Source organism: Mustela lutreola, chromosome 9 (genome assembly GCF_030435805.1).
Source record: "Mustela lutreola isolate mMusLut2 chromosome 9, mMusLut2.pri, whole genome shotgun sequence".
Taxonomy (NCBI): domain Eukaryota; kingdom Metazoa; phylum Chordata; class Mammalia; order Carnivora; family Mustelidae; genus Mustela; species Mustela lutreola.
The window spans coordinates 136,401,222-136,424,507 of NC_081298.1; positions in this window are offsets into that span (position 1 = coordinate 136,401,222).

Sequence of the window (23,286 nt, forward strand, 5' to 3'; positions counted from 1 at the left end):
CACTATTGTTGGTGGTATTCTTGGGGCTACACATCAAATAATGATTTATTTAGAGCTCATTTGATTCCAAGAAGGATTTAAAGTGGTTGTGCCCAAATTAATGGAACATAAATTCTGTTTCTGAATGACATACTATTGAACCATTCTATATGCCATTCTCTGAAGCCATTCTATATGCCATTCTCTAAAGCCATTTCAAAAGCTTGAAATAATTTCTAAAGCAATGTACTTATTTGACACACTGAATAGTTTTGGTTGTAGCAGAAACCTCTAAAGTATAATTTTATTTTATTTTTCTGTGATAAAGGCAAATTCTGATAACCACTTACTCCTCAAGCATTACATCACACTAAATATTTCTTTTATAAAACTAGAAGATTTAGTATTGTATAACAGCAGTATAAACTACAGTTTAGAAACCCGGCTTTGAGATAAGCACAAACTTGTGTTCACAAGCTCCAGGTCACCATGAAATAGCTCTGTGAGCCTGGATAAGTTATTAAACTTTTTGAGTCTTTTTGTAATATACTCCTTGCAGGAAATATAATACCTAACTCACAGGATTATTACAACTATTAGTAGCAAAGAATATAATGTACAGTACTTCACATAGTGTAAGGTACAGAAAAAGTGCTCAATTAAAGTTAGCTGTAACGATGATGGCAACAATTAAGAAAAAACACTAGTCCGCATTTCCAACTTAATGATATGGGGAAAACTGTATTTATTTATGTATCTATTTATTTTTTTAAAGGATTACAAGAGTAACTCTCCATCTCCGTAGCAGCTTGTCAACAATCTCAATTTCCTCAAAATAATAATCTTAGCATTTGGTATTGTTCAAATATTGAAGAAATATGGAAAATCAATTTTAGACTCATGACAGAGATTATTCTGGGAATTCTTCACTAGATGATATTTTTCAATTTTTCAGTTGAAGCTTTTGATGTAAGAAGATAAAAAGACCAGCAAGGAGCACCTGGGTGGCTCAATTGGTTGGGCATCAGACTCTTGGGTTTGGCTCAGGTCATGATCTCAGGGTCTGAGATGGATCCCCATGTGGAGCCCCACACCAGGCTCCATGTTCAGCAGCGAGTTGGCTTGAGTTTCTTACCCTCTGTCCCTCCCTGTCCCACTCACACATGCACCCTCTCACTCCCTCTCTCTCCCAAATCTATAAATAAATCTTTAAAAAACAACAAAACAAAACAAAAAAGTCAAAGAAGGTCACAGCAGTGGTCCAGAACAACATGTGTTCTAAATAAATTTTTGCCACACTCTGGCAAAAAGAAGGGGGAAATGGAGGAGAATAATTTTTTCCTTCTTCCTTGATTTTGTTACTCAGAGTGCTACTATTGTTACAATAACGGACAGAGTAAGATACTTGAGAACATGAGAAGGTGTGAATCTCAAGGAACAATTGAAGAGATTGACCATTGATGGGGGAAAAGGCATTGCCCCAATTGAGAGATGAAACAAGAAAATTAAAGTACAGAAATATTAGTATATTCACTGGTTAAGGACTTCCCATCTGGTGATCTCTCTTTTCTACTGAAGTTGTACCTCATCATCATGAAGTCACATAATCATATATCTAAAGAAAATTGATTTATGTTTTGTTTCAGCCACTCACTAATTCTGCAAATAATTACTGAGTGTGTATAGTATGTGTCGGGCACTGTGCTAATTGTTGGTGAGAGAGAAATGTAAACTAGGAACTTGTAGCCAATAGGGAAGACTGACACTAAGGAAATCATCACCTAAATAAATGTGCAATTAAAATTTCATTTACAATAGGATGCATGCAAAACTTCTTTGAACAAGAGAAACTTCATGTGAAGCATGAAAATCGGGTAGTAATCACCAGTCTTGGCTCTGGCCAAAAATATCATACATGAAGATTGCGAAGCATGAAAAATACCGACAAATTCAATGGAAGGAAAGATGCCAAAATGAGAGTGGGTGGGTTGGTGGGGAGCATGATAAGTGGAGAAAGGGCCTGATTGTGGTTTTGGTGCTTTCGGATCATGCTCGGCTCTGAAATGAATGTCAAGGCTGGAATTTTTTTCTTACGTGTATCCTAATGGGAAATAACTTAGGGATTTATTTGTCTTATAAAACAGGAAGTCTTGGACATGACAACAGCTCAATAAAGTCCTTACAAATGCAGGCTTGTTTGCTCTCCATTCAACCACCTTGATTGTGTAGGCTTTATATTTGTACCTTATGATTGAGAATGGGTGTTCCACGCCAGTACTCACATGCTCCATATGGCAGGCCAGAGGAGGGATAAAATGGTCAATAAAGCCATAAGGTTTTTCTCTTTTACTTGGGGGTAATCCATTCCCCATTGGTTCCACTTTCAATTCATTAATCAGAAACAGAGAAGGTAGGCTTGGAAATGGGACAATATACGTCTCCAACATTTATGGCAGGAGAAAAAAAGAAGGAAGAGATGTGAGAAGCTTTGGGTACCCTAATTTGCTGCTATTATTCCTTTTATTAATCAATTTCTTTCTTCCTAGAATGACATGTGGTGTGGAATGCCATCACCTCCACCCTAAAGGAGCCAGCTCCAATGTTTCTGGGGTTTTTTAAAAAAATATTTTATTTATTTCTTTATTAGAGAAAAGGGGGGAGGAATAGTGAGAGAGAGAGAATGTGTGTATATAGAGCATAGAGCACTGAGATCATGACCTGAGTCTAAGGCAGACACTTAACCAACTAAGCCACCCAGGCACCCCACCTGCAAAGTTTATCACAGGATTGCATTCAGCTTGAAATCCAGAGTCTTTGTATTATGGACAGTTCTCGGAGTAAGGTCAAGAGCCTGCTCCAGAAGCATCCGTTGGTCTTTTCAGTTCAACAGGTGAATCAGGTAGTTGAGGTTATGTAGGTTGAGTTGCCCTCAAAATCGTCACCTGCAGAGGGATGGCGAGGTGATAATCTCTTGTAGAACAACGTTTCTTAAATAATACGGCATCTACCTGTAGCACTGTCCTATCGGTTCGCCTTCTGAACCCAGAAATGATTTTAGAAACACATTTCCATGTCTTTCTTTTCATACCTCCTCCTCCCTATGTAGACAGCTCAAATGACATTCAGTTACTAGCCTTCCATATGTCTGTGATTTAATTATAATTCATCCTGTCAAGGAGGGATGCTAAATCACAGAGGTCTGTCAGAGCATGCTGGCACAGCAGGAGAATTTTCAATGTTCATCTTTTCTCTGACTTCAAATTTATATTAATGGCCATCATTTCTCAGGAAGCTTTCCTAAGTAGTACTGGCCACCAAAAATGAACGAGAAATAAACGATATATTGTCTCAAGCAGGGAACGGCTGCTGTTAAGCCACATGAACACAAACTGAAGATGCTCCATTCAAGCCTGATATGACAAAGACTTTTCTGTCTCATAAACTCATCACATATGTCTCCTCCAACTTATCCTGCCTTTACAGGACAGTTAGCTGTCCTGCCACAAAGAGAAAAATCCAGAAATAGAACAACTTTGCATGAAACAACCCAGCTAAAAATACATTAATAGGAATGTCCCCGAGAACAGACATTTTAAGAGCCTGAGCATTTCTTTGAACTGAATTATATCTAATAGAACATGAGAAAAGTCATTTTTAAAGCCAAAATAGAATGTGTAGCACATTTAGACAGGAAGGAAAAAAAATTGTCAAGATAGCATGTTAAGGGGCACCTGGGTGGTTCAGATAGGTTGGGCATCTGCCTTCGGCTCAGATTGTGATCCAAGGGTCCTGGGATTGAGCCCTGAATCAGGCTCCCTGCTCAGCAGGAAGTCTGCTTCTCCCTCTTGCTCCCCAGTGTCCCGCCTGCTTGCGCTCTCTCACTCTCTCTCTAAAATAAATAAATAAATAAAATATTAAAAAAAAAAAAAATGATAGCATGCTAAGAGGTGCCACTTACCTGAATTCTCTTACTTGCCCAGTTCTTTGACTCTAATGGGGTAAATCTGTCCATAGTCTGGTTTAACATGCTTGTTCAGGATTTTATAAAGAATAAGGATTTTCATTAGAAATCAACAAAGCCATACCATATAGTGGGGATGATACAGCGATGTGTATTCTTCTGTCCATGTACACATGCACAAATGTATTGAAACATGACAATCTCTACAAACTCTAGGGTCACCTGAAAAGCCGTGAAGATCTCCGGTCAGCATGGACCCAGGGACACGCCCAAGTGATTCTTTTTTCTCCATGGCCTACTGGCCCTTTTGCACGGCCCATATGATTTCTTCCCTAGAAAATCAACTCTGGGTAGTTGTTTGTGTGTTGCTTTGCCTTAAATGTCAGTTTCTACTTGAGAATTTTCTCAAATTGCACCCAACACTCCTTTGTCAGGAAGGTTTAGTTGCCAGTCACCCTTCATAATCTGGCAGTCGCACTGAACAATGTGGACCTCAGCCTCTGGCTGCCTTTCTGTCTATTTCTGTCTCTGTCTGCCCTTCCCATCCCTGAATGTGCTCTCTAATTCCATGCACTGAGTTTTCGGTCTGTGCTGTGATGAAGGAAGGAGAATGTTCCTAATTTCAGTGAGAAGCAATAGTCGCTTCTAATTGGGGTCAGATTTGGCAAGGATTTTTCCATTGAACAGACATGTGGACGTTATGATTCTTTCTGTGAAAACCCACTAAACATCCACTTCCATGATTTTAGAGCATTTTCAGTAACATTTTATTTTTGTTTTCAGTTATTAAATGTGTCTCAATTTATTCTCACATACCCTAATAAATGAGATGCACTATACATTGCTCCTGAGCAGACACACTAAAGTAATTACCATATCTCACTCTTAGAGTCTGATGTGGGACTTGTAAGCATTAAGGTGGTCATTAATGTTTATTAACTTGTAATATGGTAACAAATTCGATGCACATAAATATGATGTGCATTCAATTTTTCTCCTCTCATTAGAGTTAAATTTTGTGAAGAAAAGGTTGAGATTCCAAATATTAGATATGTCTTAGGTTAAATTAGGTTTCTCAACTTAACAACAACAATAAACAATGGAGTTTTAAAATATATGTTCTTTTTTTTCTCTTTTTGATTTCTTTATTTTTTCATTTTTTTCTCACCATAGCACCTACCCTCCCCAATGTCCATTGAAAAAGTAAATAAATAAAAAATAAAATAAAATATATATTCTTTATTTTTTGTTTGTTTTTAAATTCCTGAATTTGCATCTTTGAAACAACTTTATTGAGATATATTTAACATATAAAATACTATATACTTAAGGTGTGCAGCTTGATATTTTGATATATGTATACATAGTGAAAAGATCACCACAAACTAACCTATCCATCACCTCTGCATAGCTACTGTGATTGTGTGTGTGTGTGTGTGTGTGTGTGTGTGTGTGAAGATTTAATTTAAGAACTATCCCTTTAACAAATTTCAAGTATATGATTCAGTATTGCTAACGATCATCATCAGTCTGTACAGGAGATGTTCTGAACTCATTTATCTTTCATAACTCAAATTTTGAATCCTTTGATCAACATCTCCTCATTTCTCCCTACATTCTGCCCCTGGCATCCACCATTCTATTCTCTGCTTCCATGAATCTGACTATTTGACATTCCACATGTAAATGAGATCGTGCATTATTTCTTTTCCTGTGTCTGGCTTATTTCATGTTTCATACTGTCCTCCAGGTTCATCCATGTTCATTCATAAAATACAGTTTTTACAACTAAACCTCTTTAATTATTTATTTTTTTGAATAGAGAAACAATTATCAACCCTGATTAAAGAGCAAACGTTGAAGATTTCTAAGACTTGATTTATATAGGTCAGAATAACATTTCTAAAGCTTCTTTATTGAATTATCTGCAGGAGATAATAAAACCATACCTTATATGCTAAGTGCAAATATCAGTTTTCTCTTTTTCTTCAATTGTGTATTTTTCCTATATATTTTGTATCATATTCTCCAATATAGTATCTGTATTTTTAGTAATAAAATAATATTTTTAAGTTATTAATTCCAGATAAAGTAAATAACAGAAAACAAAAGTAAGTAAATTTTTTCATGTTAATATTCTCTTATCTCAGATCTATGAATTTCATAGGTTTTTGTGTATGTTGTCTGGATGTAGGACATCTGGCGTGACTCAAAAACCTCAGGTTTCATGTAATTTCTATTTATGTGTTTCATATTTCTGCATAACATTGAGAGTATCTCTGATTGAGACACTTGGAATTAAAGAGATACATTTCCTCTGATCAACTTTCTTGTTGAAGTTTAAATACGAGCTTATCAGAGAAATCAGTGAGAAAATAGCATTTTGGGTTGTAAAAAGGGTTGAGAGATTTATGACAACAGTATTTATTCAAAGGTGGACCAAAAAAAGACAAGAAAGGAGCCCCATTGTAGTGGGTGCCTTGCTGAGGTCTTTGGACTTTATCCTTTAGATAGCACCGAGTCTTTGAAAACTTCCAGAAGGGATTCCCATGATATCGTTACCCTTTAGACTCATCTCTCCGTAGCAGTATGGAAGGTGCACTGAGCATGGGATGGAAAGATAGGTAGAGAAGCTATTAGGATGTTTTAGATGAAGAGTAATAGCATGGTGACAAGGACTAGAATTCAAGGCTTTTCAGAATATGGACACGACAGTCATGTAGGTTTTCTTGAATATAGAAGACAATGATGTCTATAATGACTGCTAGATTTTGGCTTGGCATGTGGTATAACTATTAAGGAAAATAAGATGCTTTGGGATTGAGGTAGAAAACAAATGCAACCATGCTAGCCATACCAGTTTCTATTAAACTCATAACTGAGTTATAGAAACTCTTGAACCTGCAACAGATGACTGAGAGTGAAACATATCACTGTGTTGATGAATATCTTTTCTCTTACACTTTTGTTGTACTCATGAGACAACAAAAGACGGTAATGACTTAAAAAGTAAAAAAAAAAAAAATCATGAGGCTAATCTAGTGAAATAAGGCTTAGTCTTCATATCAAACAACTCATACTTTAATTGCAGATCTATCACCTACTATATGACTTCAAGAGTTTTATAACTTAATCAGAATTCAGGTCTCTTGTATGTAAAATCAATAAAGTTATGGTAATCTCATGACACTGATGCAAGGATGAAATAGGAAAACCTAAGTGAAATCATTCAGCCCAGGATTATACACATATAAGGGAACTTAATAAATGCTAATTTGCCAAAAATAAACATAGTAATGGATATATGCTAGGAGATATTCATCTTAGAGCTTCATGAATTCGAGCGTGAGTGAAAATAAACAGAACAGGTTCCATTCATTGAGCAAATAGTGTAGGCTAATAATTCTAAGAGATTATTTCTCTACATTAATTCAGATAAGCCTCACAATGGCCCTGTTGAAATAAATATTATTACTCTAATTTTACCAGTTTTTCAGATTATAAGTATTCCAATGCCAAGGGAAAAAAACAAAAACAAAAACAAAAACAAAAATAAAACCCAGATCTGTCTAACTCTAGACCAAATCTGAGAATGATTTCTTACCTCAAAAATAAGGTTCTACCATGTATGTCTTAAATATCAGTGCAGAAAAGGGAAGAAGGAGCAGTATTGGGCAAAACACCTTGGAAATTATAAGAAGTTTTAATACCAATGGCCCTATGTTATTAGTATTATTCTATTCCTGAAATCACTGGCTTATCAGTGACATCTAAACACAACCGGACTAAAACCAACTAACCAACAAATCTTTTTTTTTTTTTTTTTTTTTTTTTTGTCATTATGGAAAGACTTAAAACTGACCTTATAGCTGGGTATCTCTGAGAGCTTTATGAAACTTTGTCCTTTTCCTCATCATCACTATTTCCCATCTTTCTTTCATCAGTAACATGAATTTTTTTTAGATTTTTTAAAAATTTATTTATTTGATAGACAGAGATCACAAGTAGTCAGAGACACAGGCAGTGAAAGAGAGGAGGAAGTAGGCTCCCTGCTGAGCAGAGAATCCAATGCGGGGCTCGATCCCAGGATGCTGGGATCCTGACCTGAGCTGAAAGCAGAGCCTTAACCCACTGAGCCACCCAGGTGCCCCAGTAACATGATTTTTAAAGACATTTATTTTATGTGCCGATTATGCTTCACCCTTCCCCACGTTCCCCATCCCACTATGTAATCACTATCAATACCATACAGAAATCATCAAAAGGAGGCAGAAGAGAAATAATCTAAACTCCACGATGTTTTCAGTGGTGCCATTCTAGGTAGATAAAGCCAAAGGAATGAATAGACTTCACAGAAACACACACAGCATAGGAAAGAAAGATAAGAAATGTCTGCTTTTAGGTCAAAATGTTTACAGGTAATAGCTGTCTCTGTACCAGCAACGTAGGACTGTTTAAAAGATACTGACTTTGGTGCTCAATTTATACTACTGACTGGTTGTGTTCTTTGGATCAGTTGCCATGGCTCTTTGAGTGCTAGCTTCCTCATCTGTAAAAATCAAAACACAACAAAACAAACAGTGAAGTGAAGAAAGATTTTAATAACTATCTTATAAGATGATTGTGACTACTGTGTAACATAAATATATATCAAACTTTTGACATGCATAGTTAAAGGGGTTTTTACATTAAAATATTCAATCCCTTAAAGGAAAAAGAAAAATAATTACTTCAATGAGTAACATGTTTGTTTCCACAAGGTAATTAAAATATTTAATGATGGTGGGGCACCTGGGTGGCTCAGTGGGTCAAGCATCTGCCTTTGGCTCAAGTCATGATCCCAGGACCCAGAGATGGAGCACCATGTTGGGCTCCCTGCTCAGCAGAGAGTCTGCTTCTCCCTCTCCCTCCCACTGCTCATTCTCTGTCTCTCTTTCGCTCACTCATTCTCTTTCAAATAAGTAAATAAAATCTTTAAAATACTTGGCAATGGTGACAAAACTTAGATGGTACCATAGTATCTTTCCAGGTTGTGTCCCAAGAAGGCAAAATAAGTAGTTGAAAAGTGAGATTTAGTTCATCTGATCTATGCAAAAAAGTTTTCCTATTTTGTTTAATTCATTCAGTGTGGGTTTAGAGTCAGTTTCTTAATCAGTATTGTTAACCTGTCAATCAATAAAGTAATCTATCCCTCCTCTTGGAAAGACATTGTCCGAGTCTATGTACCCAGTCAACCAGGCTACATTTTTCCAGGTTCAAAAGGTAGAATCCTTCAATGTATCCACTAAGGCCAGAATCCTAATGCCTTACAAGGACAAAAACCCTCCGCATCCTGGCCTCAGTCAGCCTACCTAGCGTGATAACCTGAGGCCACCCCTCCAAACACTGCCCTCATACACCCAGTGTTGTTGGCACACTAAAGTACACTGGTTTTTCAAAATGATTCTTTCCCTTTTTCTTCCTCTCCTTGAGGAGTCCAGCCCTTGGCTCACATTGAGTCTGTGATCTTTCAGGATCAATCATACGCAATTGCAAGCTATTGCTCAGTGGAACTCCTGGAGGAAAAGCTGCCCTCCCTCACCAGACTGGGTGTACAGCCAGACCACCGCCATGTCTGCATTGAGACACGGACTCACTCTCTCCCCAGGCTTGCTTATGCACATTCACAAGCATATCTGTATTCCTACCTCACCTACCCTACTGCCATTGGAAGCCATCTGATGGGCAGGGAGTCCACTGAGGCACTTTTTAGGCACCTGTGCTTAAATTTCCTTGGGGGCCCCTGACCAAAACACTCTTCTCGGCTCTTAATCCTTAGTCCTTCCACATCCCCTGACCCCTAGTCCTAGCCCTAGCCCTACCGGCCCATAAAAAGGAATTCTTTTTCTTACTTCAAACCGGACTCCTTGTCCTAATTGACACCTAGAGGATAGCTTCTTATTTGCCTAGAAAAGTCTTTTATATGTGGCAAGACACAATGAAGTATTCTCTTACTTGAGTCTTCTCTCCTCTAACTAAGAGGAAATTCAACCAACCCGTACATTATAAATGTATTTTTGTCTTACACATACCTCGATATTATTATCATTTCTCATGTGCTTTTAAAATTGCATGCCCCTTGGGTTTTTTCGTTTTTTTTGTTTTGTTTTGTTTTGTTTTTGCCTAAGAGACCATGAGGCTTTGGAAAAAATAAACTGTCACATTTATTTCCCCACATAAACTGTGACAATGTGTGACACATTAGGTGGATAATACAAATGTTCAATGAGCCAACCTTATCAAAATCTTGCAAATGTTTTAATATCTGGTTCTTATAAAGATATGTATGTCTTGCTTTGCTTTCTATAGTTTTAAAAAGATGTTTAGGATATGGAAATAACATTATGTAACACCTAATATCTAATATTATCACAAAATAAAATGTTTAAAGAAAAATAATTTCCCAAATAATGAAGGCTTGTATCATTAAATGTTATTTCCTTGAAGTTTTAAGCATTGATTCAGGGAATGGTATTCATATCCTATTGCCTAAATCCTTTTTTTAATAACTCACTGATATGTATTTAGATAATCATCAATTTATATTCACATTTACTTCCTCCCATAAATATGACAAAAATGTTCTTTGCAGTTTAAAATATTTCCAATTCTGAACTGTTCATAAATACTCCAGTTGCCACTTTTGATACAATGGACTGGTTATAAAAAGTAAAATACAATTTTTATGTTATGTAGCTATGAAACGAAATGGAAATAATTTACTCTTAGAGTCGTACATGCTCGCGATTCAAAAAACACTCTCAAGTATTAAAATGTTATTCCACTTAAATTTTTACAAAATTATGTAGTCCCTAAAATAAACTGATCAACTGACAAAGAAAGCTAGTTAGTTTAAAAATCTATTAAGTGATACCAAAAAAAAAAAAAAAAAAAGACCCAAAACGTTTGATGTGATTGGATATTCAGTAACATTCTCATCTGTCTGTGGAATTACTTCTAAACTCTTATCTTCTACTTCTAGGATGTGGCCATGTGGGTTATAATCCAGCCCCAGAGGAATCATAACAGGAAAAAAAAAAACAGGTAAATAGGAAATTCTCATTGCTAGTGGAAAAGTGGATGTCTGAGAAAGCTCATGATGAGTTATCCGAAGAATGTGTGTCCAGTCAGCTTTTGGGATGTTCCTCTTCTTACAAGAAACCCCCTTGGATCTGCTACTAATGAAGCCCTCAGATTGGGGGTGGGGCAGGAGGAACAACCCCTTTGACACTCTTTACAGTATTAGTCCAGAGGAAAGAAAAGCTCTCCATTCAGATGTAGGGAACACACAGAGAAAGAACATGGTCAACTATTTAAAAAACCATCTTGTAATTTGAATGATTTCTTTATTCGAATGACTGCATCATTCATATATTGTTACCCAGCAGTTCACCTTGTTCTGGGCATTTAAGTCTTTCCCATTTAATTGCAGTCACCTTGCCTTTTTAAATAGCATTTACAGATTCTTTTTTTTTTGGGGGGGGGACTTACAATGATTATAGTAACTATTAACAATATTTGAGTGTAATATAAAAATGCCTGGATAAGCAGTTGTTTCTGAATGAGATATACTAGACACTAGGAAGTCATTGCATCCAATAAATACAGACAGGATGAGCAAAAAAGTTAAAAAGAAAGGAATGAATTACATCATGCAATTGGTTAAAAACATTGAATGGCCATGGTTGCAAGGAAGGCTAGATGACGTAAAATTCTAGAAAGGGAAGAGCTCTCCCTTGCTGAGCTGAAGTGGTTGGCCATTTTCATCCCATGGAGAACTTTCCTCTGGTTCTGGTGAAGGCCAAGGATCTGATTCCATGACCATAAGAGAGGGGTTCTGCTAGGGAAAATAGACAACTGTGGGCCTTGCCTCAAGCTGCAGGGGCTTGTAACCTGAAGACCAGGAAACTCACATTTTCTTCTCCCCTGCTGTGTTTTGCCAGATGCTGGTGCCAGGTAAAATAAGGCAGTTTGGAAAACAGAATGAAATCCTCTAGTTTTTTGATGCTTAAGGGACAAAACGCCACAAACAAGTTGCCCCCCTCCCCGAATCTGCCAGATTTTTAACCTGACCAGGAAAGCAAGCTAAAAAGAGCTACACTCAAAATATCTGAAGGGACAAATTTCCAGGCCAGATGAGAGGGACCTTACATGTCAGGAGGAAACCAAACAAAAATGAACAAAAACAAAAACAAAAACAGAATGGAGAAAAATCCCGGCATCTCATAGTACGAGAAACACTATATTTTTAGCTCTCTTGTGTTTCCATTAACTTTGAAACTTTTTCAGTCATTCTTTATTCCAAAGTCTTTCTCCGCCCCCGCCCCCACCATTTGTAGGATTCCAACAGCAGATGGTGGACATATTCTGTGCCACATGTCACTATGTCTATTTCATTTTCAGTTTTTAATGTCTGTGTTCAAGTTTGCATAGTTTGTATCGTCAAAAAATCAAGCTCACTCTATGTTGTTGTTTTCTGCAGTGTCCAATCAGTGCTTACACCAGTCCAGGAGATTTTTTCATTCTAGTGACTGTACTTTTCAACTCCAGATGTTCCATTTGATTGGCTGTGTATGTCCCATGAATATGCCTACATGTGCTTATATGCGTATTTTTATGATGCTAATGTTATTGAAACATAAATCTATATATACATATAGATTTTTAAGAGAGGGAGAGAGAGAGAGAGCACTCGTGTGCATGGGAAGGGGAGAGAAGAAGAGGGAGAGAGAGAGAGAATCATAAACAGACTCCATGCCCAGTGTGGAGCCCAACATGGGGCTCGATCTCAAAACCCTGAGATCATGACATGAGCTGAAACCAAGAGTCAGACGCTTACTCGACTCACCTACCCAGGCACCCCTCAGTAAATATATTTTTGATAGTTATTTTTAAATCCTTATCCGTTATTTCTGTCACCAATTTTAATTGTAAGCCTGCTTCTTCTGTCTAATTTTCCTCCACTTGCTTTTGGGTCATAACTTCTTGATTCTCTGTATTTCTAACTTTTGACTAAAGGCTTACCATAGTGAATTTTGATCGCTTAGGAGTAGATTCTGTTTTCTTTCCTTGAGTTCTGCCATACTTTGATCTGCTTAGCAGTTCATTATTTGTAGGTATTCTGTTGCTGTTTTTAAGCTTTTATTGGTCTCCATTCTTGTGCTCATTTAGTTCTATTGCTGAAGCACAGTCCCCAAGGGAAATCTGCTGAGTGCCCTGGGTGTTTAAGGAGATCGCTTTACTCTTGTTACTCCAGAATCAAATATTTCTCAGCAGTATGCAAGGTCTAAAAACTGCTGTTACAGTGCATCAGTACCTCTTTGCTTGGCCTTCTGAAATTCTGAAATTCCCCCTCTGGAATCCCAGCTCTGGAAATACTGAACAAGTTAGCATTTCACAGCAGCATCAAGGAACTTGAGTTGTATTTCTAGGGTTCTTTCCTATAGAGTTCCATCGTCTCATGTTTTCTAGTCCATGTAATACCTCACCCGCTGCAAAATCCAATCTCTTTCTCCTTAACTCTGGGAGATGGCTTTGTTCAGCCTGTGGTTCTCTTCCCATGCTGCATTCCAGAAGTGCACCAAGGCTGGAGGCTGGGTTGCTCACAGGGCTCCCCTCTTTATTTTATCCCCAGCATTCTCCCTATTACCTGCGAACAAAGTCTTAAAACTTCATATCCTATGCTATGTTCAGTTCATATTTGTGCATAGTGTAAGGGCAAACTCAATCCAAGATAAGGACAGAATTGAAATTCTGATTCCTTTTTAATGTTCCACCTCAGCTTTATCAGTAACTCTGTAAATAACAAGACTTTTTTTTTTTTCATAATCTGGACCATCAGAATTTTAATTTAAATGGCTGAGATGTGTCAGCATTTTGGACTCACTGAAATTAATTCTATTTGTGCTCTGTGAGTTTTATGTTTAAGTTTTTATTTAAATTCCAGTTACATAAAATAAAAATTCCAGTGTAATAGTCGTTTCAGATGTACAATATAGTGGTTCAGCGCTTCCATATACCACCCAGTGCTCATCACTACAAGTGCTCTCCTTCATCCCCACCACCTGTTTCCCCCAGACCCTCACCCATCTCCCCTCTGGTAATTATCAGTGTGTTCTCTTTAGTAAAGAGTCTGTTTTGGGGTGCCTGGGTGGCTCGTTTAATTAGCCAGCTCTGGCTTTGGCTCAGACTGTGATCTGAAGGTCATGAACCCCACATAGTGCCTGCACTCAGAGGGAAGTCGGCTTGAAGATTCTCTCTCTCCCCCTGCCCTCCCCTTCCTCACATACTCTCTCTCTATCTCACTTTCTCTAAAATAAATAAGTAAATTTTTAACAAAGGAGTCTGTTTCTAGATGTGGGTGAGGATGTGGAGAAAGGGAGCCCTCTTGCATTGCTGGTGGGAGTGCAAAGTGGTATAGCTACTATGGAAAACAGCATGAAGTTTCCTCAGAAAGTTAAAAATGGAACTATTCTATGATCTAGCAATTGTACTAAAGGATACAAAAATACGAACTCAGTATTTATAGCAGCTTTACTTATAATAATGGAAGCAGTCCAACTGTCCGTTGACTGATGAATGGATAAAGAAGATGTGGGGGGGTGCCTGGGTAACTAAGTGGGTTAAGCCTCTGCCTTAGGCTCAGGTCATGATCCCAGAGTCCTGGGATCTAGGCCTGCATTAGGCTCCCTGCTCAGCAGGGAACCTACTTATCCCCCAACACCCCACCTGTCTCTCTGCCTACTTGTGATCTCTCTCACACTGTCAAATAAATAAATAAAATCTTCAAAAAAATAAAGATATATATATATATATATATATATATATATATATATATATATATATAACTCAACCACAAAAAAAGAATGAAATCTTGCCATTTGCAATGACACAGATGGGGCTAGAGAGTATTAAGCTAAGAGAAATCAGTCAGAAAATGACAAATACCATAGTTTTTTTTTTTTTAATTTAAAGGAACCACATTTTTAACCCAACACTGCGCTTTACTAAAATTTATTTTCATAATATCAATACAAAAATAAGTATGTAAGCTTTTTTAACTGAGTTTACAGCATTTACAATAAAGTCAACTATTTAATCTTTTCAAGAAAAAAATTCTAAAAGTTACTTGGATTTTGAAAAAAAATTAAACGATTATTAGAATTAATTATTTATTTTATTTGAAGTATCTAATGACACTAGTATCATTTAGGTGTTTATGAAGTCTCTCTTTTGCTAATAGACCCCAAAATAACAATCTTTATTTCTACCTAGGACAATCCAAAAATGGACAAAATTTGCTCAGAAATGCCTTTAATTTAAATGCAAAGGTATGTTCCACTATAATAGAATGTAAATGCATCTTCTGAAATTATACACGTTAAAAAACTCTACATGTACATCTTTTAGGACATCTTGTTAAAGCGTCTACTAATTCTCAAGGAGATGCTGATGATTTTTCAGCAGGGTTGTGTTTGATGGTTTTTGTATCATCAGTAATAAACACTGTAACTCTACTATGAAAAGTAAATTCATAGTGGAATTTACTTCCACTGGAATTTAGCTTGCACAAAATACATTTACTATGTATTTTGTGCAAGCTAAATTCCAGTAGAATGTAGATTCATTATCTTCTCTCTTGAAGAATAAAAATTCAATTTTTATTTTTATTAAATATTTATTTTATTTGATGACTGCTATTTAAAGCTATAGTTCTCTTATCTAAAGCTTTTATTGTAAAATACATAAGCAATTAATAAATAAATAAAAAGTACTGCCAAACAAGACAAATTAATGTATACTTCCACTGCACATTACATGAGCTTCTAGCTTACTCTCTATAGGTATCTGGATGTACCACTCAGCTCCTGCTTGTTGCACATGCTTTCTGTGTTATTAATCTCGAATTTTCCTTATTTTCCTCTGTCTATATTGACATGAAAGCTTAGTTTTGCTGGAAGGCTAAGACATATGCTATGGCAAAGCTGGCTTATACATGTGATATCTGGCAGGCCATATTCTTGAATACTTTATTACTGCCCAAGACTGGAAAGAGTTCTCCATCCATAATCATTAGTGTCTGAGTACTCTACCTTATTTTTTTTTTCCCTAACATGGAAGCCAGCATGCTGTCTAGAAAAGAAGGTATAAGTTAGACAGCCTGTGAAACTATCCTGAAAACAGAGTTGAGTTACTATTGGTCATTTGTTTACGAAAAATTAAGTCCTTTTACTGAATATAGATCTGATAAATGAACAGATGGCAAGAAAGTTCTCCAAATCCACCTTAGCTTACTTAGATGCAACTTTTAATTATAATATTTTATGTTAAAATTAAAAATCTGGAATAAATTATAATAAAGATGGAATACCAGTAGGATAGGTCTACCGAACTTCCCTTGGCAAAGTAGGCATATAGTCACCCTGTCTTAGAGATGTTCCCTCATTCCCACTTAGCCGCTAACTCAATTGTTTAAGCTATTTTCCCGGATTTCTGTTAATTTTTCTATTATGCTTAGAACATCCTAAATTCTTAATAAATACTGATTTCAGGGGAAAATACTTACAGCAAAACTTGTATAGCTTCAAAATGTGAGAACTAAAAGACATTTTAGAGAGTCATTTAATTAGCAACATTGATGTGCGCTCCAATTTGCATTTCAAATGAATCCCCAAGAAACACATACCCAAACTAAATAATTCAATAAAGTAGTATTGATGTACATTGAATTGGTTTAGGTTAAATAGAAGAATATAATAGTAAAATAAACAGTCCTTAATAATTGGAGTTGTATTGTGAAAAAGAATTTGATCAATATACCATGCACATAATTAGTGCCATGTATTTGGAAAGGAAAAGATTCAGTGTGCACAAAGCACATTAGAGGAAGGTTTATAGAAGGGGCTTGGTCTGAGATTTGAGAGACAAAAACTTTTTAAGAAGACACTATATGTACTAGAGAAAGTGCACAATGTTAGAATGGGGCTGTGTCTGACGTGTGCCGGAGATGTTGGTAGAACAGCTCTGCTGAGGCACAGAAGGTGCCCATAGAAGAGCAGATAGTGGAAGTAACCAGAGTCAGGTTGTTGATGTCCTTGAAAAGCACGCTTACAAGTGGAGACTTCAACTTGTTGAAAACGGTGAAAATACTATGAAAAAAGAATAGAAGTTCTAAAAGTAGTTTCAGAATAAATTTGAGGAAAGCGTTATTAAATTTGAGCTGGGTGAAGGATTCTTTCAATTGCAAGTGTCAGAAAACCAGGCTCAAACTGGCTTATGGAGTAAGTGAATTTATCAGGTTATTGCAAATGGAAATCCTAGAGGCAAAGCGGTCTTCAGGCGTGTTCGGTAAAGGAATTAACTGCAATTCCCTCACATTCTGTGCCCTGTTCTGTTGGCTGGACTTTTTAATTGTGTGACTCTGTACATGGTTACAATACCACTGCCAGTAGTGACTGAACTATCAGGTTTCTTGTCTCTATAAAACCTTTACATTAATTGGTCTAATCTGAACCATAACTATGGGCATGAAAATCCCATGCGTTCATTGGCCTAGGACTGGGTTACCGTCTATCCCTAAAAACAACATTTGGGCAAAAGAAGATTCCACTTATTGGCTTCCAAAATTCAGGGTCCCTTGTTTTTGTTTTTGTTTTCTATTTTAGAAAGAGAGAGAGCAGGAGCAGGGTAAGGGGCTGTATCAGAGGAGGAGGTAGAGGGATAAGCAGACTCTCCACAGAGCATGGAGCCCAATTAGGGGCTTGATTCCCAGAGATCATGAGATCTCTGAGATCATGACCTGAGATGATGACCTGAAGTAATTCCCAGAGATCATGAGATCTCTGAGATCATGACCTGAAGTCAGATGTTTAACTAACTGAGGTTAACACACCCTGTCAAGGTTCCTTTCCAAATCACAAAGCTATACTCTAAAGACACTCTTATTAGGAAGGAACTACAAATATGTATATCCACCTCTTCTATAAGTGGTGGGAATATAATACATTCTGATTTTTTTTTCAGTATAGTCTTAACTGTACTAGTGATTATAGTTTGACAGTTATATATTTATATGAAATAGTTAAAACTCATAAGAATAAATATACACGTACCACTCTTTCAGTTTTGAAACTATATGATTTTATGATAAAGTTGACTAAAAATAAAATTAATAGTTTCAGAGATTTTATGGGTAGGAAAAAAATTAGCTATTTTCTGATCCAAGACACACGTTTTAATTAAATTCCAGTAACATAAAACAGGTCAATGAAATCTTTAGCATTTTCACTAAAACACTAAAGTATGACTTCCCCATATGACCCAGGGTACACTATCAGGGCATTGCTTCTTAGTATTAGAGGAATAGGTCTTGTAAAACTTCTTTCTTCATCTACTTCATTTGAAAATATAAACCCAATTAAAATAGGGAATGAGAAAAAATTGTATGAATTTGTAAACAGTATATGACAGGCATGCTTATGTGTAATCACATCTAATTCACCTAACGATCTTGCAAGTTATTGCAAGGGAGGTAACTATTGCACAGAGTGAGGCTAAGTAATTTACATGTTTCTCGTGAATTTACAAGTGGAAGAGCCAGAGTCTCAAGCCAAATAGGATACCTGAGAAGGCAATTGCTATCCTACTTGTTGCTTTGATTTAATTTCAGGTTTTCAATGGATACATTCAAAGTCAGCAGGGTTAATTTCTTAATGAAGAATGTCTACGTGATTGCCTTCTGTGCCTACCCTTTGGTACATGTCTTCCAATAAGTAGAGCTGACATTTCTTATTTGCATTTTCTTCACAGCAGCATGACCACGCTTCTGCTGTTGGTAAAGGTATCAGCTTAGACCTGCTTTTCCCATGGACAGATCCGGACTTGTGTGTAATGTGTTACACACCGTGTTAGAATTGTTATATCTATGCGTCAATATTCCCTTACCTTTTCCCAGCAATCTTTTCACAGATCCCAGAATTCAACTGACTTCTTTACTCTACAGTCAGTTTAAAGATGAAAAGGCCAATATTTGTTGCTAAGAGTAGTTAAAAGTCTGGTTTAGAGTCACAACAAGGATTAAATGACTGATCCATATTTTCCTGAATGCAAATTTAAACAGGCTATATAAACCAGGGAGTGATAGTAAGTTGGGAAGAAAAAAGAAAGGATAAATTTTGCTACAGAGGAAGGAAATTCTCAGAGAGGAAAAGCTGAGAATAGTAAGATCTCTCTTGCCTCCAATTATCTCTTTTGCTGGGGAGATAAGCGGGAAAAAATGCCAGAGTTCTCTGTCTCTTAAATTTAACTGTCAAAGTCAGACTATAGGAATTATTTTCTTAATTTAGGGTTTGTCTTCCTTTCTGTTATACATACAAAATCTGAACCTACAAAATCTGCCTTTTATACCTCTTTAGAAATACAAACTTTGTAGAATGTTATTTCATAATTTCTGTCCTGAAATTATTGGCTGTGGCATTTTTAAAGAAAATGATGAGAGGTTTAACAAATTAATTTTTTTTCCACTTAAATTCCTCTTCTGAGGAAAGTAGAGCTGTGTGTGTGTGCCCTACCTCTCCCACTTTGTGTTTCTCTATAGAGAATGTAAAGCCCAAGGCTGTTTGTACTTTCAGTTGCTAAGAGGAAACAAGAAGAGTTCCTCTGGCTAACAGGGTCACCTAATCATCTCCAGCAATCAAAGGATTTGTAAATGTCAGTGCTCTTGTTCACAGACTTCCAGCTGCTAAGACAACTGTGATGACTTTGTCTGAGTGCTAAAGTTTTTTTTTTTTCTTTTCTCTGACCTCTAAACTCTAAGTGTTTGAAGACCACTGGAGAACTGAAAGCTGGAATTTCCCCCAAGGAAGTTGCTCAGTTGAACCCATTCAAATGTGTTTATATCTCTGTTAGTTGGACCACGTGCTGTGCTACCTTTAAAACACATCTTCTCTTAAAGTGCTTTCTTTTGTCTTTAAAGTTGGTTGAGTTCTTGACAATTAGAGTAGAAAATTACAGCCTCTGTTTTCTAACTAAATAACAAGCCCGGTTTAATTTTTTTCAGCAGATATATGTTGAATTCAATACTCCCTATGTATCACATTGGCTAAAATAATGTGCTCATGCAGGTTGTTGAGAGATCTTTTCGATGTTAATCAGGTTTCTATTGTTTTAAGGACCTTATGAGCCTTCTGGACAAAACAAAACTGACCAGTTCAGCTGGATATCCTGTGTTCAAGCTGACAATCAGGTAGTTTGTATACAGTAGTTATAACCATCTAAACCGTAGTTTATATGTGCAAATGCATCATATGAGGTGGAAAGAGAATTAGAGACACAACTTTGTTTTATTTGGTGAAAAGGGATAATTTGCATGTCTCATTATGTGGTGTCATTAAAATTGACCTTTATCTTTGCTTCTAGAGAACTTATGGTAGTGTCACCCAGTGGACTGGAAAAATATCTATTAATTAGAACAATATGCCTACAGCCACACTGATATTATAATCATAGTATAATAACCATGTAAAGTATCAACCAATTGACAGCGTATTTGATATGGAAAGAAGGCAGGGTAAATCATTGCTTATTAGCAAACAGGCAGAGAAAGAGGCTTCTCAGATCAAACTAAGACTTTTATCTACCCTAAAATAGGTGAGATTAACAGACGTAAGAAAAAAAAATCGTATCCATGCTAACCATCATCCTCACAGCAGATCACCACTGAGATACCCTCAGTATACCTTCCTACTTGAAGGCAACTACTTTGAAAAAGATACATTCATACAGCAAAGAGCGGGAAAGTAACTAAAAAGTCACAGACTGAATGACAGTACCAACAGAAGAAGGAAAATGAAACCACACTGTAGGAGAGAAGACTCAGAGTTATTTCCAAGTCATTGTTTTTTTTTTTTGTTTGTTTTGTTTTTTGTTTTTTGTTTTTAAGTTTTATTTAAATTCCAATTAGTTAGCATACAGCATGATTATTAGTTTCAAGTACACAATATAGTGATTCAAAACTTCGATATAACATCCAGTGCCCATCACAACAGGTGTATCTTTAGACATGTTCTCTTATTGTATTTAAATTAATACAGTACCTGGTGTGAAGTCATATTGGATTCAAGGTGTATTGCTATCTCACCAGGACATATTGCCTAAATATCCCAAATAACTAATGGACAGGAATGTGGTAAAAGGACTCATTAGCATGTAGCAAGTGGCTACATTGGTTATGGAAAGTAAATGAAGAGTATTATGAATTGGTTGACTATTCAAAGGTTAAGATGACCTTTAACTCCTCAGAGAAGGCTGAGAAAGCTGCTTGGATCCCAACAAAGGGATATTCTCCCCGTAGCCACTTCAGATGTGACAAGGGGAAATAACAGAGAAGGAGAAACCTCACAAAGATACAGCATTCTGCTCCACATGGTGACAGCCTAGGGCAATCGAGTTCTCTCTCTTTGGAGTAACAGGAAGTCTGTGTTTATTCAGGGAAGAAAGTAAGCAAAGTGTGTTGCCACCCAAAAGGTGGACTATGGTTTGCCAAATATTTCCAGCTATCTGTTCTCTGGAGATAGAACAGAATTTCACCTCCTGGAACCTATTGTGTAGAATGGGACCACATTAGTAAGTAATTAGTAGACAAATTAATGACATCATTTATGGGACATTTTAATTACATATCCCCATGATAGGTGAGAGCATTGAAGTGCAATGGAAGATCATTCATCCACATTTTTACTTTTTCTGTCTAGCATATAGCCCATGTTGACATTCAGCATAGTGATTGTTGCTCTATTAAGTTCCTAAGTGATAACAAGCAGGTATCTTCTCCTAACCCTTATGGATAAGAATTTATGGTGAGAGATGAATCTTTGTTATTTAAAAAATATAAGTTGTTTGTCCAATATTAAGTACTGGATTGATTGGATTAAGTTTTTGAGATTGCTGGTTGTTTTAGTAAAACACAGCATAGGCTGACCACTAAGTGAAGATATCCAGTTATTTTTGTTTTTCACCACTGGCTATGACAAAGCCCCAGGAGGGGCTTCTGTTCTTCTGTTGCTTGTGTTATACTCAGTCTCCCATAGTCGAACCTGAAACTTTGAACATCTTGCTGGTTTCTGTTCTCCATCTGCTACTGATAACTTCATCTTTATCATGACCAGTCCTTGGAAATTTCTTCCCATTGAGTCTTTCTTAGCCTAAATACAAAGACTCTACTGTTTCAGAGGCTTTCTCTTAGCATCCCTATGACAAAATTTCTTCATCTGTAAATAAGGGCAATAACAATTCATCTTCTACAGAGTTGCTAGGGGGATTACAAAACAGATATTAAGAATTTCGATATTTCTGTTTATGTTCTCACCATCATCATCACCTTACTGTCAGCATCTTCATTATCCTCGCAATCAATGGCAGACATGGAAAAGCTTCAGACGATTTCTTGTACCATGTTCAGAACTATTGGAACACCTAGGCCTTCTTTCCTTAAGCTTTTCACTCAAATACTGGGATTATTCCATCTAATTTCAACCGATTTTGCACTCTCTCTAGGTTTTAGCTTGTAAAGGAAGCACACACTTCATATGTTTCAAGGTACTTCCAAAATATATATGAATTTCCATTCATATTCTTGCCCATCTCTTTGGATTTGACTAAATGAATCAAAGCCAAAAGTTGTAATTATCATACTCACTATGTCTAATTTCTACCCAACACCTCTCTGACTCTCATTCCCCCAGCACATGCTTAGAAGTTAAACTATTTTCTCCTTGAGGTGGGAAAATGATAGTGTTATCAGGAATTCTCAGTTTTATGGTTTGAGAGCCATATAGTCTGAGATCTTCCGAGTTTCATCTCAATATACCATGTCTTTCTTTTTGAATTAAAAATAAACACACCAAATAAAAAATACCATATAAAAAGCATTACTATTTCTGCCAAGGGCTTAAAAATACACATTGAAATTCAAAACTGAGAAGTAATTTCTTTATCAGATTGGATCATCACTTTTCTTGGGGCAATACATGCACTGGCTTAATGTGTGAGAGACCATGGGAAAGAGAAAAAAAAGTGAAAAAGTAACACTTCAGTTTACAATCTTCAGATTATATCTTGCAGAACTAATAATACTTAAAAAGGCTGTGGTTTGATAAGAGACCCTTAATCTCACAAAACAAACTGAGGGTCACTAGAGGGTGGGGGATAGGGAAAGAGTGGTTGGGTTGTGGACATTGGTGGAGGGTATGTGCTATCGTGAGTGCTGTGAAATGTGTAAGCCTGATGATTCAAAGACCTATACCCCTGGG